Here is a 17,070-nt window from a genome sequence, read left to right on the forward strand (position 1 = left end):
TTGTCTACCCCATTATGCTGGAAATACATTGTCATATTTATCAACTTTTTTTTTTTTTTACCCAGTGTTTAGTACAGTGCAGGAGACATATAATGCTCAATAAATATTTGCCAACTCCACTGCTCAGGGAAACTTCAAAGAGAAATTGAATTCTGAGCAGTGTCTCTAAGAATGAGCTGAAGACAGAGCAGATATTTAGTTCAATGTATCTAGGTGGTGCTATTTTCTGATGACAAGGTACGAAGTGACAGATCACAATACAGTTAGGACATATGAAAAAAAGAGAGTGCTAATTGAAGCTAAATGGGTGTATCCTACCTGGATATAGGATCTTATTATGCAAAATATTATATATAAACTACAAAATATATTATATACCAGGAAACTTAGCTGTCATTCAAAGATAACTGGGAATCAAAGATAATCAAAACTTGGTCCTCTAAAAGTATACTGTAGAGTAGGAGATATTGAGCTTTGAGGAGTCTAAAATTCACACTCTTTTATTTTCCCTCTAGCCAATTTCAAAATGAAGAGATTAGCTGATATTGGAACAAGTGACTTAGATGACACACTGGCAACACTGAGATTTTAGGAATGATTCAAAAAATTAGACAGATTCACTGATCTAATAAATACTGACTAATCTGTCTAGTCATTAGGCAGTTCTGAAAAATTGCAGGCTTCGCTTAGAGTGGCCTTCTCTCAAAAAAATTTGCAGAATAGAGTAACAGAGTACGATACCTGCTTCTTGAAGGCATCCAGATTCCATGTGAGAAAACAAGGAAGGAGTTTTGTTTTTCATGACTAGCTCTTGCTCTTAAACTCACCAATCAACTCACTCCTCTTCTCTGGAGGAGTGTGTGAATAGGTTTAGAAGGGTCAAGAGCTTTACTCTATGGGTGTTTCTCCACCTGGTAGGAAAATCAGGCATCAGAACTTAGCATTTGCATCTAACAGTAGGCATAAGACAGATAGTAATAATAGCTAATGCTTACTGAGAACTATTTTTAAAAGTACATTTATTGTTATAAGTACTGTCATTATGCCTATTTATAATGATGAGAAAAATCAATGATCAGAGAATTTCAGCAACTAGAAGATGGCAGAGTTAAGATTCTAACCCAGTCACACTACATACATCCTTAAACTTTATACTATATTGTTTCTAAAATTATTGGACTATAAGGTTGGCCTTGATACTTTCCATAAAAATTGACAAGCATCCTGACTACAGTCCCATCTGTAAGGCATCATGCTGGTACCACATGGCTGTGCTGTCATTGTTTTAAGAGTCATCACCTGACCCAATTGCAGCTAAACTATAAACAAGCCAGCAGTCTCTGAGGGGAAAGCTCTGAACATAGAAGATAAGTCATTACAGTTGAACAAATATGATAATATGATACTGTGACATGGAGTGTTTGGATATGATGCAATGGGTCTCTTAGCTGTTTTGTAGAAAGAAGTTGAAAGTCTGCAAGAAAAACAGAAAGAGCAGACACTTCACAGCATTAGATGGAAATTTAAAAAATCCTCTGCTGTTTCTGAAAAGCAAGAGAATCTGATCACCAGAGAACTCTAGTAATTTGAATAACTTCAATGTTTCTTTCCATTGTTAGCAGCTGTCCTAGAGTCCATTTGCTTAGGAAAACAATGGTATTTGTTTTGGTCCTGGCATCCTGTGGGAAAAAAATCAAATATCCATGAACTGGTTGCCTTATTTTCATGTGTTGTTCTTTAAATAAACTCCCCAATTGCTTTAGAAAGCACAGAAAGAAGTCTGACACAATATCATGGGAGTTCAGGAAAGAAGCAGGAAAAGAGAATTTCCATCTAAAAATTAACTGCTGCTTATTTTCAGTACCATAATAAATAATCCACCAATAACTAATGGGCTTTGTCAAGCAGGCCTTTTCTATTTCTACATATGCTTATTAACACTAAAGAAACAGAAGACTCTAAGAGTATTTAATAAAAATAGCTAGCATTCACTGAGAACTTTTTCTGTGTCGGGAATTGTACTGTCTTTAAATACATTATTTAACCTCAAAGCAACCCTATAAGGTGGTTACTATAATAATTTACTTTATAAATAGTAAAAAAAAAAAAATACAGAAAAATGTAGTAAGGCAGAATTTACAACTAGCAAGTGTTGAAGCTGGAATTCAAATCCAGGCAACCTAATTCCAGCACAAACTTATAATTTATATTTTATATTATTTCTCATGTAGAGGAATTGATAATGTTTGTCCCATTAAGATATTTGTAGGAAAATATCTTATGATGAATCGCTATGTTACTTTGTTTAGTTCTCTCCAAAAGAAAAGTTAGAAGTTATAGGAAGAAAAGAAGGAAAAAGAGGAGGAGGGGGAGGGGAAGTAAAAAGTAAGAGAGGGGAGGGGGAGTGTGGTACAGAGTGTGGTATTTGTGGAAGAATAGGAAAATTGATCATGGACTCTAGAAGGAAATATGTATACGATCAATTGATTTTCAACAACGTGGCAACATAATTGAGTTTCAATGATAATACAATGTCAGGTTTTTAAAAAAATGTTGCTCACAAAAAGAAACTGCTAAGAAAATAAAATGGCAACGTACATGTTAGAAACATTTTTTGGACAGACAAGAGTCATGGACAATTCAGAGGAGGTACCACTTTAACTCTAAAAAAGCATTTAAGGATTTCAATAAGTGATGAAAGGGTGTGGTAGGATTATATTACATGACCACTTAGTATTTAATGCAAGACTTCTTTCTGAAGAAAACTATATATGGAGCTTTTTTTATGAATTAGATAGCTGTGAAACCATGGGTTATACAGTCCCACAGATGAGGAGTTGTGTCCAGTACAGAATGAGACTGAAGAAAAGAGCTAAAATCAGAGAGAGTCAGATTTAGCAGCATCAACACTTAATCAAATACAAATATAGAAAAAGATGAAAACTCCTTCAGCCTTAACACGCCAATAAGGGGCTTCTTTTTTCTGACACTGAGTTATTTACTAAATGTTTCTATTGATAAGTTTGACCCAATAAGTCTAGCTTAGTCATTTTACAAAACCTTGGCATAGAGTGATACCATACTGGAGATGCAGTTTCAATAAGAAAAAGAATCCACATAATCAAAAGTGATTTAACACTAATATATTCTAAAAATGGTTTTGCCATTGAATAATGATAATAACAACAGTTGGGGTGTATTGGGGATACATCAAGGGACATATAAGTATTATATATTTAATATAAAAGTTACATTGTTAAATTTAAAAACAATTTTAATACCTCTAGCAAAAAAGAGGTATGTGCAAAATGATTAATTGCGATTTATTTATTTAGAATTTTATTTCTGAGCATAATAATCCCCTCATTCCCTTTTACTATTGTGAATTTATATGTTGATTAAAGTTGTTAACATCTTAATTATCCAAAAGTAAATTTAGATTTCTTTCACCTAATAGCCAACATATCGTAGGACTAACACATAAGGTACACATGCCATCTTAAAGTTTTAAAAATAAGGAGACACATAGTAACTCATGTCATGTTTTTATTTCTTATTGAGACTAATATATTGCAGCTAAATTTACAGGTGTTTTCTCAGAAGTTTCTAGGTCATGTAGTATGATTTTTCTATTAAGCAATATTACAAAATATTAGGCAACTCTCCTTATTATAAACTTTGACTTAAAGCAGAAAAAAGACTGCAGTTTTAACTTAATTTACCATACACTGTTTAGGAAACATTTCAAATTGTTAAAAAAAATCTTGTAATGATACAACCAGACTTTTGTTAATAATATCAACACATAGTATTAACAGTAAGCCTTAATGGCTCAATAATTAAATCCATCCCGGGATGGTTACAGGACATTACCATAAATGTATATTTGCAAAATACATTGTCAAACGAATACTCCTCACAACACACACCTTTTCAAATAGGCTTTTAATATGGTGACAACTCTTTCACTATTTATGACACTGTAAGGTCTATAAACCAATCATTCTTACCAATGTCTTACCTTGTTTTAATTTGCTTAATTGTGGTTGTTTCTTTGTTATATCTTAATTTTACAGTTAGTGTGTAATTCCTTATAGTTTTCCCTCTTCCCTAAAGAAATGAAGAAAATAAATGACCAACTCTTAAGCATAATCTATTTTACATTTGGATCTTTTTCGTTAAAAGGGTCTTAAATTGTCCTAATTTACTGTTTTCAAGCTGATTTATCTCCTGTTTCTGTACCCTTATGCATTTTTCTTTATATAAAATTAATATATCCTAAATAAGAACATATATCATAATCAAACATAGCATATTAATAATACATTTACATAATTGAAATGTATCTCTTAAATAATAAAGGTAGATCACCTAGAAATCATTTAATATTATAATTTTAAAACAATGATTAGTTTGATCACTATATCCCAAATGAGAGGGTAAGCCCCAAAGCGCCACTAAGATGCCTTTATTCTTTTATAAGAAAAGAGAAGCCTCTCCGATGAAGTTTGTCTCTGTGTGCCTACAGGACTAGGAGTTACTCAATAAATGAACCACTTTCATGGAATTTCCTTTGAAAAGGCTTTCATTTTTTAAAACTTATATGTATTGATTTCTTATCTTTATTTTTACAGTGTAACTACTTTGAATATTATTCTTCAAAGTAGTAAGTAGAGATAGTAAGCACCAATACAAAGACAAAAGTCACAATTCGGAATTATCCTTATATCCCTCAGTTGAACTAAAAGCTTCCTTCTCTTCTTTCTGTAGTTACATCAGATATAGTTTTCTAAAACTAAAAACTAAATTGAGTAGTTTAGAACATATGGTTTAGAGACATTAATGGTGTAAATTGGGCCAAGTGTTTAATATCTAGGAATCTAAATATGTTTAACTCTATAACAGGGATTATAATATTATTTACCTATTTGACAGAGTCTGCAATGTCTGCAGAGACTCTGCAGAGTCTGCAGAGTCTGCAATGAAATAATTATAATTCACAATAGACTATTTTGTGAGCTATGAGTTTCCATAAATATATTTAATGTGTTCACTTCTAAAATCAGAAGATAAATTATATGCTCTCTCTTTTGGCCCTAAATGTATCCTATTTTGTTCCTATTAGAATTATTGCAATCACTTATTTTGAATATTTTAATATTCATCTCCTCCTGCTGATAACCTACTCATCTTTGAGCAGATGTGTGCTCACCTTTCAGGAACCTTTATGCTACCACCTTATTTTTGGAACCACCCATACCAGGAAGCCAAATATCAATACTCTCAAATTACTTTCAGTTCCCCTTGCCAAGTTCTCATCCTCTTGGAGCTCTTCTCTGAGCTAGCCTGGTGCTCTTCATCATATCTTATGATATTAATATTAGATCTAAATGTAATGTGTTTCTATATCCACAAATACTGACAGTTTTCCAATATGACTGCTAAAGATGAAAATATTTTAAATATAAGGGGTTAATATCTAATAGTAGACCTCTGTCAGTTCATGTAGGGTCAAATATTGATAGGGTAATCTACTCAGATACTCTTAAAATTATAAACACATGAGTGAATATCTATTCTGAATAATTATGATGTATCATATCTGTCACCCATGAGTTTAGTCCAAGAGATCCTTAGGGCAATAGGCTTAGTGGACCAATGTCCTAAATTGTCTATTATTTTGATAGAACTCATTCTAGTTTTGAGCCTCAGAACTTTACCATAATTAAACTTATAAGATATTATTATATACAATTAATCCTTATCTCTCAGTGGTACTCACTGTGAGCATCTGAAAGCATGTAATTTCTTATAACATCATATAAAGCTCAGAAAATAAATCCAGGCGCATAGAGTGGCTCATCAAAAATTATAAATAGTGGGAGATTTCTTTTGGTACCTTTCAGTGTTTCAGCTTCACTTCTTAACTCCTCTGTGTCTTAATGATCATCTTATTTTGACTTTCTGCATAATTCACTTAACTCATATTTTTAGCATTAACTGTATGTCTGGAACCATTAAGTTTGCTGATACTGCAAGGGAAACAACACAGACAAGATCCATGCTCCAATGAAGACTGCAATTTATTGTAAGAGAAACATATAGTAAATATATAATCAAATAAGTGATGAAGATAATTTCAGTTAGGAATAAGTTAGAAGAAGAAAATAAAAGATGGTAATGAAGTGTCTGAGGAGGCAAATTAATTTGTAGGAAATCCTCTCTGTAGGAATTCATCTCTGAGGAAATAATATTTGAATTGAGGCATTCACCACAGAAAGATCTATGGAGCAAAAGGTCCTGATTAGAAATACACATAGTATGTTGAAAAAACATAAAGTCTGGTATAGTTGGACCATAGTGAGCAAGACGACAGTGACTTGAGGATGAAGGATGAGGCAGGCATTATGACTTGTAGTGCCTGGGAACTGGCAGTTTGGACTTAATCCAAATTCTACATCAACCCATGGAGGATTTCAGATAATATATAAAAAGCTATGATTGGCATTTTTAGAAGTAGATGAGCTATGCACCAAAGGGAAATATCCAAATGGTACCGTTACAAATCACTAAATGAGTTCATTTTGTGAGTTGATAAATTTATATAATCACTTTGTCATCTATAATTCACAATGAATACGTTGTGTCATTTGAAAGTATAAGAAAAGAGAACACACTTTGCTCAAGATTCAAATGACAGATGAGGGTGTGAGTGAACAGAGGAATGATAAGAAAGAAAAACATTCTTACTGTTGATGTGGAGAAAGTTTTAGTGGTCTGGATAGAAAATCAAAGCAACCACAACATTCCCTTAAGCCAAAGCCTAATCTAGAGCAAAACCCTAATTCTCTTTCAATTTTATGAAGGCTGAAAGAGGTAAGGAAGCTGCAGATGATGAAAAGTGTGAAGGTAGCAGATGTTGGTTCATAAAGTTTATGGAAAGAAGCATCTCCATAACATAAAAATGCATGGTGAAGCAGCAACTGCTGATATGGAAGCTGCAGCAAGTTGTCCAGAAGATCTAGCTAAGATCATTAATGAAGGTGACTAAACTAAACAACAGATTTTTCAACGTAGACAAAACAACTTTCTATTTGAAGAAGATGCTATGGAGGACATTCATAGAAGACATCATTCTTGTTCTGGAAAATGAAAGCCATGATTTAGGGGACAGAACACCTCTGCTGTTTCCCTTACCCTCAAATACTCCAATTTTACCCAGCTCTAAGCCCATTTACAGACAATCAAAGAAAAATTACCCTCCTAATTTTGTTCTCCTTGCCAATGCCATGATTCCATAGATCCTGACATCATTTTGTTGCCATTTCCTTAGCGACAAGGGCAATTTATTTAAAAGTGCCCTAGTTTGATGCACCTTGCTAGAGTGAGTGGGTTGTTCCCTCTTTGCCAGAAGGATCATATTGGTTCTTAAAAATTGCACTGAAGTTAGCTTTTATTCTTATTCAGTTGAGTTGTTTTCTTTATGAAGACTCTGAATTATTTGTTCAAAATAAAAATCCAATTGTCAGAACATGTTAGGAGCACTGAGTCTGGGGAAAAAATGAAACATGATGTTTTCATCATATCTCATTGATTTCTTCCCTCTGGTTAGATGATCACTTCAGTGTAAGTTTTCACATTATTTTTATAAAAGCTTTTTTTTGAGATAGCATATTGGGATTCTTTACAAAAATAACGAAAGCCTAAGTTGTGATTATGCTTAATCTTGCTGTTCTATAAGATGCATGACTTAATAACACATAAAAATTGCAGATTTTAGAGTAGTACAACTGTAGGAAATAATATACTTTCAGGAAGCAAAGGTTGCATATCAGTCCAACATGCTGTGTAGGAAAACAATATTGTTTTCAGTTTTGGAGAAGAGCCATTTTGTATGAAGAAAAGTGAAAATAAGGGAAATCCCCTGTGAAATTTACTCATAGGGTGACATTCAACAAATGTAGTTCAATAAAATCTGCTTAAATTCTTAAAAAATTCTGATTTATTTACACTAAAATTTTCATAAAAGTCTCATTTTTGCATCTTTTGTATAGGTAATCATCTTCAATAGATTTTCTGCTTTTTAAGATGCAATAACTGTATTTGACCATAATAAAATGAGTTCATTTTATATGGGAAACCTAAAACACTTTACAGATACTAAAAATTTCAATTAGTTTTATTGTCACAAGCTAAGTAGGGATTACCCTTCACCCTCAATTTCCAAAATTTTGTGGACTATTTTTTAATGTTATTGTCCTAATTAAGTCTGATTATACTTAACACAAATTTAAAATAATTGGGCATCCCCAGTTGTGCTGACTTTTATTGTGATTTTTCCTCCTTTCTATCTTCAAAATCTTTCAGGATATTTTTTAACTATTTGATAAGCAGAGATATATAGTATAAGCTGATTCCCTTGACTAATTTTCTCATTTTTCATTAAAAATATTTTCAAAGTTCATCTTGATAAGAAATAAACCTTGAGTTTAGGCCTCATTCATACACTCACAAAATATGATACAATTAATATTTTAATCTAATTTAGAATCAACTACTGGATCAATTATCTCCTTCTGCAAAACAAACTGCTCAAAAGTTAGTAGCTTAAACCAACCATTTTACTGCTCATGATTCTGTGGGTCAGGAGCAAAGCAGGCTTCCTCTGAGTTGCCTTGTTTCTCCTTGTGGTGTTAGCTAGGGCAGCTTAACTGGGACTAGGAATCCAAGATGGCCTTCCTCACATGCATGGTTGTTGGTAAGAGGTGACAAAAAGTCTGGACACTGACTAGTCCTCTATTTCTTTGTAATCTCACATCTTCTAAGACATGTCCATGTGTCTTCTCTCTCTAGTAGGTGTGTGGTGGGGAGTGGGGTGTGAGACGTTTTTCCCATGGTGATTCGGGGTTCCCAGGGGACACAGACGTTCTATTACTAAAAGCTTAAAGTAAGTCACAAGACGAGCAAAGGAAGTCAGGGGAGAAGGTAACAGAATCACCTCTCTATAGTGGATCTAGAGAAGGAAGGAATTATTGGTAGCTGTCTTTGTAGACAATCTATCACAACCACTATCTCCTATACTCTATTCCACACAAACTGTTCATTATTTCCTGTCCCTTTGCTTTTGTTCCACACTAACTCTATCTGCTAAAATCCTACTTGTCTCTCAAGGGGTGTTTCAAATACTCTCTCACACATTAAATTTTATATGATGGCTCCCATAAGTATCTTAGAAATGATGGTTTCCCCATGTATCTTAGGTTTTATTCTCACATTGAAAAGAGTAAAATTAAGTATCTTATTTATTTGTTAATTATCTTTGCATTTTATGTAATCCTCTTGGCAACTCTGAAAACAAACTAAAACCCTAAATCCAGTGGTCACTAAGTCATTATCTCACCTGAGTTAGCGGCATCATTTGACATAGTGTATTACCCCCTGTTTCTTGAAACCTTTCTTCGCTTGGCTTCAGAGTCGACACACTCTGGTTTTCTTGCTACCTCATTGGTCTCCTGCTTTTCACCATCTCTTGCTCGATTTATCCCATCTTTTTGATCTCAAATTATTGAAACGTCCCAGAGGTCAGTTTTATGACCTCTTCTCTTCCCTATTTATAATAATTTCCTTGCTTTCATCTATACCCATGGCCTCACTGCCATCTATAATCAGGAATTCAAAGTTATATTTCTTTAATTCTAGAAGCATACCTCCCACTGACTAGTTAACATCTCTATTTGTATGTCAAATGAACACCCAACATTTCCAAAATCAATGTCTTTATTTTTGAACTCCACTTCTATCTGCTGCTCTGCCAGCTTCGTCATGTAAGTAAACTGTACCAGTTGCTTGAGCTAAAAATCTTATAATCATCCTTAAATCCTTTCTTTTTATCACATCTCAACCATCATCAAGAATTATCCTTTGGCTTTAATCCCAAAATATATCCTGGATCATGTATCACTGCATTCACTGCTAATGACCTTGTCACCATCATCTCTCAACGCGACCACTACAGGAGCCTCCAAACTCCCCTTCCTGCTTCCACTCTTGGTTCCTCTATATCTTACTCTTCACAATCAGTTGGAATAATCAAGTCATTATTTTTCTTCTCAGCACAACAACCTCCCCTCCAAATATTTCATTACACTGAGAATATTACCCAAATTTTTAACCACAACATATGTGTGGTTCTTACCACAACACTCTTCCCATGAGGTTTCAGTTCTAACTCTTACAAATTCTCATTTGCTGTGTCCAGCCACACTGACCGCTCTGTTTTTTCTAAATAATGCTGAGCATATTCTTGACCCCAGGCTTCAGAACCTGCTAAGTACTCTTTCTGGAATGCTCTTTTAAAGGATTTTCGTTAGAGGTTGCTCCATCACCACCTTCAGGTGTTGGCTCAAATCACATCATAGAAAGGTCTTTCCTGAACATCCTACCTCAAATCGCAAACCATTCCTGTTACTCTTTTTCACATTATCTAGTTTTATTTTCTGTGCAACATTTATAACAAATCATTTTATATGTGCTAAATTTTCAGGGAGATATATAACCTCGAAACCCTGAATTCAGGGGATAGTTCTGGCTTGAGAGATGAATTTTAATTTAGTGATTAGCTACTTCCTAATTTTTCACTCTTAAAAATTCATTTTAAAATTAAACCATTCTATTGAAAGTGTATATAACAAAAGTCTTAACCCCAGCCTTCCTCTCCCTATATATAATTTATAATTTTAATTTTTAATATTTTTATAATTTTAAAATTTAATTTATATATTTTTATATAAGTTTTTTTTTTTAATTTAGCGATTATGAAATTTAAAAATCACTGAACTAGTTGTCAGAATACTAATGCAAGATCATTTACTGGAGATGCCTCGTAGGACAAAATATCAAAACTTTTCTAAATGTCAGTTTATTGACATTTGAAGTGGGGATAAAAAAGCAACTGTTCTGCATTGTTTTGTTTTGCGTTTTTAAACAGGGTTGTTGTGAAGACTGAGGTAATGTTTTGAGCACAGTGCACATGTTATTATTATCACATACGACTACAAATCTATTTTATTCACCACATTTGGATGTTGTCTTCACAGTTCTGGGGTTCCTTCTTATGGGTGTAATAACAATAAGAGAGTTTGTGAGGATACTTAGGGTAAAAAAGCAAGTCTCTTTCTCTCAATTTAGTTCACTTTTTAAAAATATTCTTCATTTATGTCTTTTGGGAGGAATAATAAAACTCAATTTCAAAAAAAGCAAAGGAAAATCTGTTTAAAGGAACACAACTGTAAAGCAACTATACTCCAATAAAAAACAAAATGAAAACAAAACAAAACAAAAACCCCAGAAAATGATAACTATAGTCCTATGATAGACATATGAATAAAATTCAAATTTCTAAACAGACTGCTATCTTTGCTGGTCCTTGGAAACTTGGAAGCATCTGCAAATCTTGCCCATTTTTTTATTGCTTCTGAAGTAGATGGAGCAAGGCCCAGTGACCACATAAGGCACAAAAGCCAGGACCACAGAGGAAGAAAGGACCCCAGGCTCGGAACACCCGCATCAGGACCCTGCTACGTCTATATGCAAAGCCGCCAGTGTCTGCGATCACGCACCCAGGAATGATTTGATTACATGGGCAGGGCAGAGTTTGTGGAGACGAGGGAAGCTTTCATGTAAAATTTATATCAAAAGCAGCATTTGCCCATATAAGAAACACCTTTACATGATTCATTTCCTTGTCAAAACAAATATAAACCTTTAAGTTTTTTGTATTATTACATTGTCTTATCATGCTAAAAAAGTACATAAACAAACATTAAGAATGCAATCTGTGTATGGAAAAATCATTCATAGGAGAAGATTGAACAAATGACGAGTTTTTAAAGCCAAATCAAGTACATATTAGCTTGAAAAACATGCAATTACACAAATAATTGTAAAATCAAGTAGCAAATACAAAAACTATAGTTTGATATATACTTTGGCCTCTCTCTTGGGAGAGTCACTTACTTCATCTTATAATTGAAGAATAAAAAGATATATTTACTTAAAAAGAAATAAAGGAACACAATTGTAATTTCCACACTTCAATGCTCATTGAATCAATTAATATCTTAACTGTTAAAATTTTAAAACATGAAAATGTCATAAAGCAGATTAACAGATGTGTTGAATATCAGTAAACAAATTGGTAGAATAATAAATTTAAAACCCCTACTCCTGCTTTCCCACATCAGTCTCCTCTAGAGACACTTTTTCTTAGGTTAAAATACAGTCAGAGCAAGCAGTAATCCTCACTTAGCATCTGACTCATTCATGTGGCTTGTTATTTAAACTTGAAATACATTTCCATAGACATAGTAGCAATAGAATTATAAATGGACAAAACCATTTCGAATGTTCCAAAACTCTTTTGAGATTTGGGCCTTTCACTTTCCATGGAAAGGAAATAAAATGGTTGGCATTAAGCTCGGTTTTAAAAATAATTATGCATTTCAAAGCATTCTCTGGAGACTGAGCAATAAAATGTCATCATTGAAAGTAAAGTATTTTTTTAATTTATACAAAATTTTATTCTCTTTATAGGAAGAGGTAAAACACTGCATGTTGGCATCTAACATCTCAGATTGATGGAATTTAGCTACATTATTTTTGTAAAGAAGTTCAATTCAAAATTCACTTTTTTCATTCTTATTTATCACTTTAAGCAGACATACGTGAATTTTCAAACATATTAATTCAAATAGTAAGATTTCTTTCATAAAAATCATCTATCACACACAAAACCCTGGAAGGTGATCCAGTGTAACTTAATAAATGGGACAACTGATAAACTTTCTGATAAACTTCAATCAACTCCACAGACTGCAGTTTTCAGTGTCATCAGTTTGCTTTTAAAGAAACTCACCTCCAAAGCCTTTCAATTAAATAAGAGTAGGTCCAATTATCTCTTGTGGCAGTTCATCAGTAATAAAAGGACTCCTGTGTTTTCAGCATTTCAGCTTTATTCCACTGAAATAGCTAAAATTTCACCTTTACTTCCACAGCTTCCCACCACAGTTGAGTTTAATGGATTTTGAGTTTAATGAGTATTTGGCATTGCATATGGGGTGCATTTACCACAGTTTATGTATTTTTGAGCTTACCAATGACATTATGTGATGGTGGGTGGTTTCTTCAGAGAGAAAGGCAAAAATAATATAGTAAGAAAAAACTGAGAATTTCAGTGCAGTTAAATCGTTTTGACCATGTTCAGATCTAGTCTGGCATCTTTCCATCAGAAAAATTAGGAAGAAGAAATTGGATGAGGCATTTAAACTCTTCAAAGCAAAATTACTGTACATTTGGCACTTTTTCAATTAGCACAGACCTAATTTTATTTCTATTATTAAATTATTAACTTTATATTAATAACTCATAAAATTTAGAGAAAAATAAGAGCCGACTGAAACGTTTTAAACCTAAACTAAGTTCTATGGGTAGGATATTACTATGTAATTGAATATATATATATGTATATATATATATATATAATTTTGTTTTCTCAGAGTAAGACTGTATGTTATAATCTCATAGCAGTAATTGTAACCTTGTCAAATTGATAATGTAGGACAGAACACTAAGGTTTCTTTAGAAAGTATAAAGTGTATTTGGTGAAATCTTAACATATAAACTAACAAACACTTGTGTAGCATAGAGGTGATTTACAGCTGAACTGAAAAAAGCTCTGTCTTCACTGGGAAGGGCTGGATGTCTGGTTTTGACTCTTGGCCAGCATAAGGACGGTGGGATATAAGGTGTTCTTTCTGAAATCAGAAATTCCCATGGCAACCCCCAAGGTCACTTTATTTATTAATGATTTTTATCTAGCATAACAGTTTAGATAGCCTGACTTGCCTATGAGATTAGAAGGGCACAAAACCCCTGCTGGGAATTTCTGCTTTGAGCTCTCCTGAAGCCAAGATTCTTAGCACAGAGCTTGGTGATTCAATTCAGAAACAAAGTGAGAGCTCTATGCAACTATGGGCCCTAGAGAGCTTGCCCCTAGATGGAATAAATTTTACGAATTCAATGATACAATTCACCAAATTTACACAAGGGAAGTCCGTGGAGAAGCTAGATTTAGAGAGAAGATTATTTAGCTGCAAAGAAATCTACACAAAAGTTTCCATAAAGAACTAAAGTTAAATGGCATTTTGAGATTGTTTAAAACCTAGAGTAAGAGATAAAGAAATACCGGGATTTGGATGCCCCTTTGTTACTGTATGGTCAGATCATTCAAGATGGCTGCTCTTCTGCTCTCTGTACATCTCCTGCTTGAGCACTCCCTGCTTCACTCACATGACTATCCAATCCTCTTAATGATAGGGCTTAATTAGTAACTGTCTACATGCTTGCCCCCTGCCCCAGCCTCTGGTTTTCCTGGTAACTGACCAGGAAAGTTTTTCAAACTTATAAGATCCCCTACCCAGTAAATCATTGATGTCTCTGTTGCTGCCTCTGGGCCCTTCAGGGCTGGGCAATTATAAAGCTTACAGGCCTGCAGGGTGCAGCCCTGAAGATTTACACCCATTGATTGTGATGGTCAAAACAGGAAAAATTGTTTCCTTACCAAGAAGAACACAGCTTGTTCATAAAAGTTATTCCTCATCAACAGGTTAACCATGGAATATAAAAGGCTGTTAGCCTATAAGAACTGAGCGTTCCTGCACTTTTGTATAACCCTACCCTAAGACAGGTTAACTTGAAACAGGGTGCACATCAGGGAGCTAGGAGTCAGGGAGAGCTTTGAGAGGATAGGCTGAATGAGTCAGTATCTCGGATAAATCAAAACATATATTGAGGGTGGGGGTGGGGTCTCTTATCACCCATTTGTATTGCACATGAAAAGCTGCTGTAACATTTGTAAATGGGAAAAGAGAACGAGTGGAATTATTTATCTCCATGTTTTAGTTTGCCCCTTTAAGATTATATGGGTGCAATACTTTTCCTAGAGGGTATGCTTCAGAAGCAAAATTTGGATGGAGTTGTCATGTATACACAAGTCCAAATCATCTCAAAGGTAATTGATGTTGAACAATAAACTTTCTAGAAGATATTGAGGACAGCCATGAGACTCTTATACATCTTGACATTCATTAGAGGATTTATTTGTTCCAGAATCTCTGATTTGCCCCTCTCATCACACTCAGTAATTCTCCCATCTCCCACATATATACCTCCATTCACTGCTGAAACTTAACTTAAAAACTGTAAGATTACAGTCTCTTCAGCTATTAGGACATGACAAAGTGTGAGTGAAAAATTTTTACCACCGTATATGTGGACCAGGCCCTGAACCAAGATGGCGGAGTAGAAGGACGGGTTCTCACTCCCTCTTGCAAGAACACCAGAATCACAACTAGCTGCTGGACAGTCATTGACAGGAAGACACTGGAACTCACCAAAAAGGATACCCCACATCCAACGAGAAAGGAGAAGGCACAATGAGACGGTAGGAGGGGTGCAATCACAGTAAAATCAAATCCCATAACTGCTGGGTGGGTGACTCACAGACTGGAGAACACTTATACCACAGAAGTCCACCCACTGGAGTGAAGGTTCTGAGCCCCATGTGAGGCTTCCCAACCAGGGGGTCTGGCAACAGGAGGAGGAATTCCTAGAGAATCAGACTTGGAAGGCTAGTGGGATTTGATTGCAGGACTTTGACAGGACTGGGGGAAACAGAGACTCCACTCTTGGAGGGCACACACAAAGTAGTGTGTGCATCGGGACCCAGGGGAAGGAGCAGTGACCTCATAGGAGACTAAACAAGACCTACCTGCTAGTGTTGGAGGGTCTCCTGCAGATGCGGGGGTGGCTGTGGCTCACCGTGGGGACAAGGACACTGGCAGAAGAAGTTCTGGGAAGTATTCCTTGGTGTGAGCCCTCCCAGAGTCTGCCATTAGCCCCAGCAAAGAGCCCAGGTAGTCTTCAGTGTTGGGTTGCCTCAGGCCAAACAACCAACAGGGAGGGAACCCAGCCCCACCCATCAGCAGTCAAGTGGATTAAAGTTTTACTGAGCTCTGCCCACCAGAGCTACAATCAGCTCTACCCACCACCAGTCCCTCCCATCAGGAAACTTGCACAAGCCCCTAACATAGCCTCATCCACCAGAGGGCAGACAGCAGAAGCAAGAAGAACTAAAATCCTGCATCCTGTGGAACAAAAACCACATTCACAGAAAGATAGACAAGATGAAAAGGCAGAGGGCTATGTACCAGATGAAGGAACAAGATAACCCCCCAGAAAAACAACTAAATGAAGTGGAGATAGGCAAACTTCCAGAAAAGGAATTCAGAATAATGATAGTGAAGATGATCCAGGACCTTGGAAAAAGAATGGAGGCAAAGATCGAGAAGATGCAAGAAATGTTTAACAAAGACCTAGAAGAATTAAAGAACAATCAAACAGAGATGAAGAATACATTAACTGAAATGAAAAATACACTAGAAGGAATCAATAGCAGAATAACTAAGGCAGAAGAACGGATAAGTGACCTGGAAGACAGAATGGTGGAATTCACTGCTGCAGAACAGAATAAAGAAAAAAGAATGAAAAGAAATGAAGAGAGCCTAAGAGACCTCTGGGATAACATTAAATGCAACAACATTCACATTATAGGGGTCCCAGAAGGAGAAGAGAGAGAGAAAGGACTCGAGAAACTATTTGAAGAGATTATAGTCGAAAACTTCCCTAACATGGGAAAGGAAATAGCCACCCAAGTCCAGGAAGCACAGTGAGTCCCACACAGGATAAACCCAGGGAGAAACATGCTGAGACACATAGTAATCAAATTGGCAAAAATTAAAGACAAAGAAAAATTATTGAAAGCAGCAAGGGAAAAATGACAAATAATATACAAGGGAACTCCCATAAGGTTAACAGCTGATTTCTCAGCAGAAACTCTACGAGCCAGAAGGGAGTGGCATGATATACTTAAAGTGATGAAAGGGAAGAACCTACAACCAAGATTACTCTACCCGGCAAGGATCTCATTCAGATTCGATGGAGAAATCAAAAGCT

The 17,070-nt window shown here is 35.1% G+C and overlaps 1 pseudogene; it reads right to left on the minus strand.

Moving 5' to 3' along the window:
• The window catches only part of LOC137759330 (proteasome activator complex subunit 3-like), a 42,149-nt pseudogene extending 32,325 nt beyond the window's left edge, over nt 1-9,824 (minus strand).
• Nucleotides 9,825-17,070: the final 7,246 nt, after the last annotated feature.

Source organism: Eschrichtius robustus, chromosome 1, assembly GCF_028021215.1.
Source record: "Eschrichtius robustus isolate mEscRob2 chromosome 1, mEscRob2.pri, whole genome shotgun sequence".
In the NCBI taxonomy this organism is placed as follows: Eukaryota; Metazoa; Chordata; class Mammalia; order Artiodactyla; family Eschrichtiidae; genus Eschrichtius; species Eschrichtius robustus.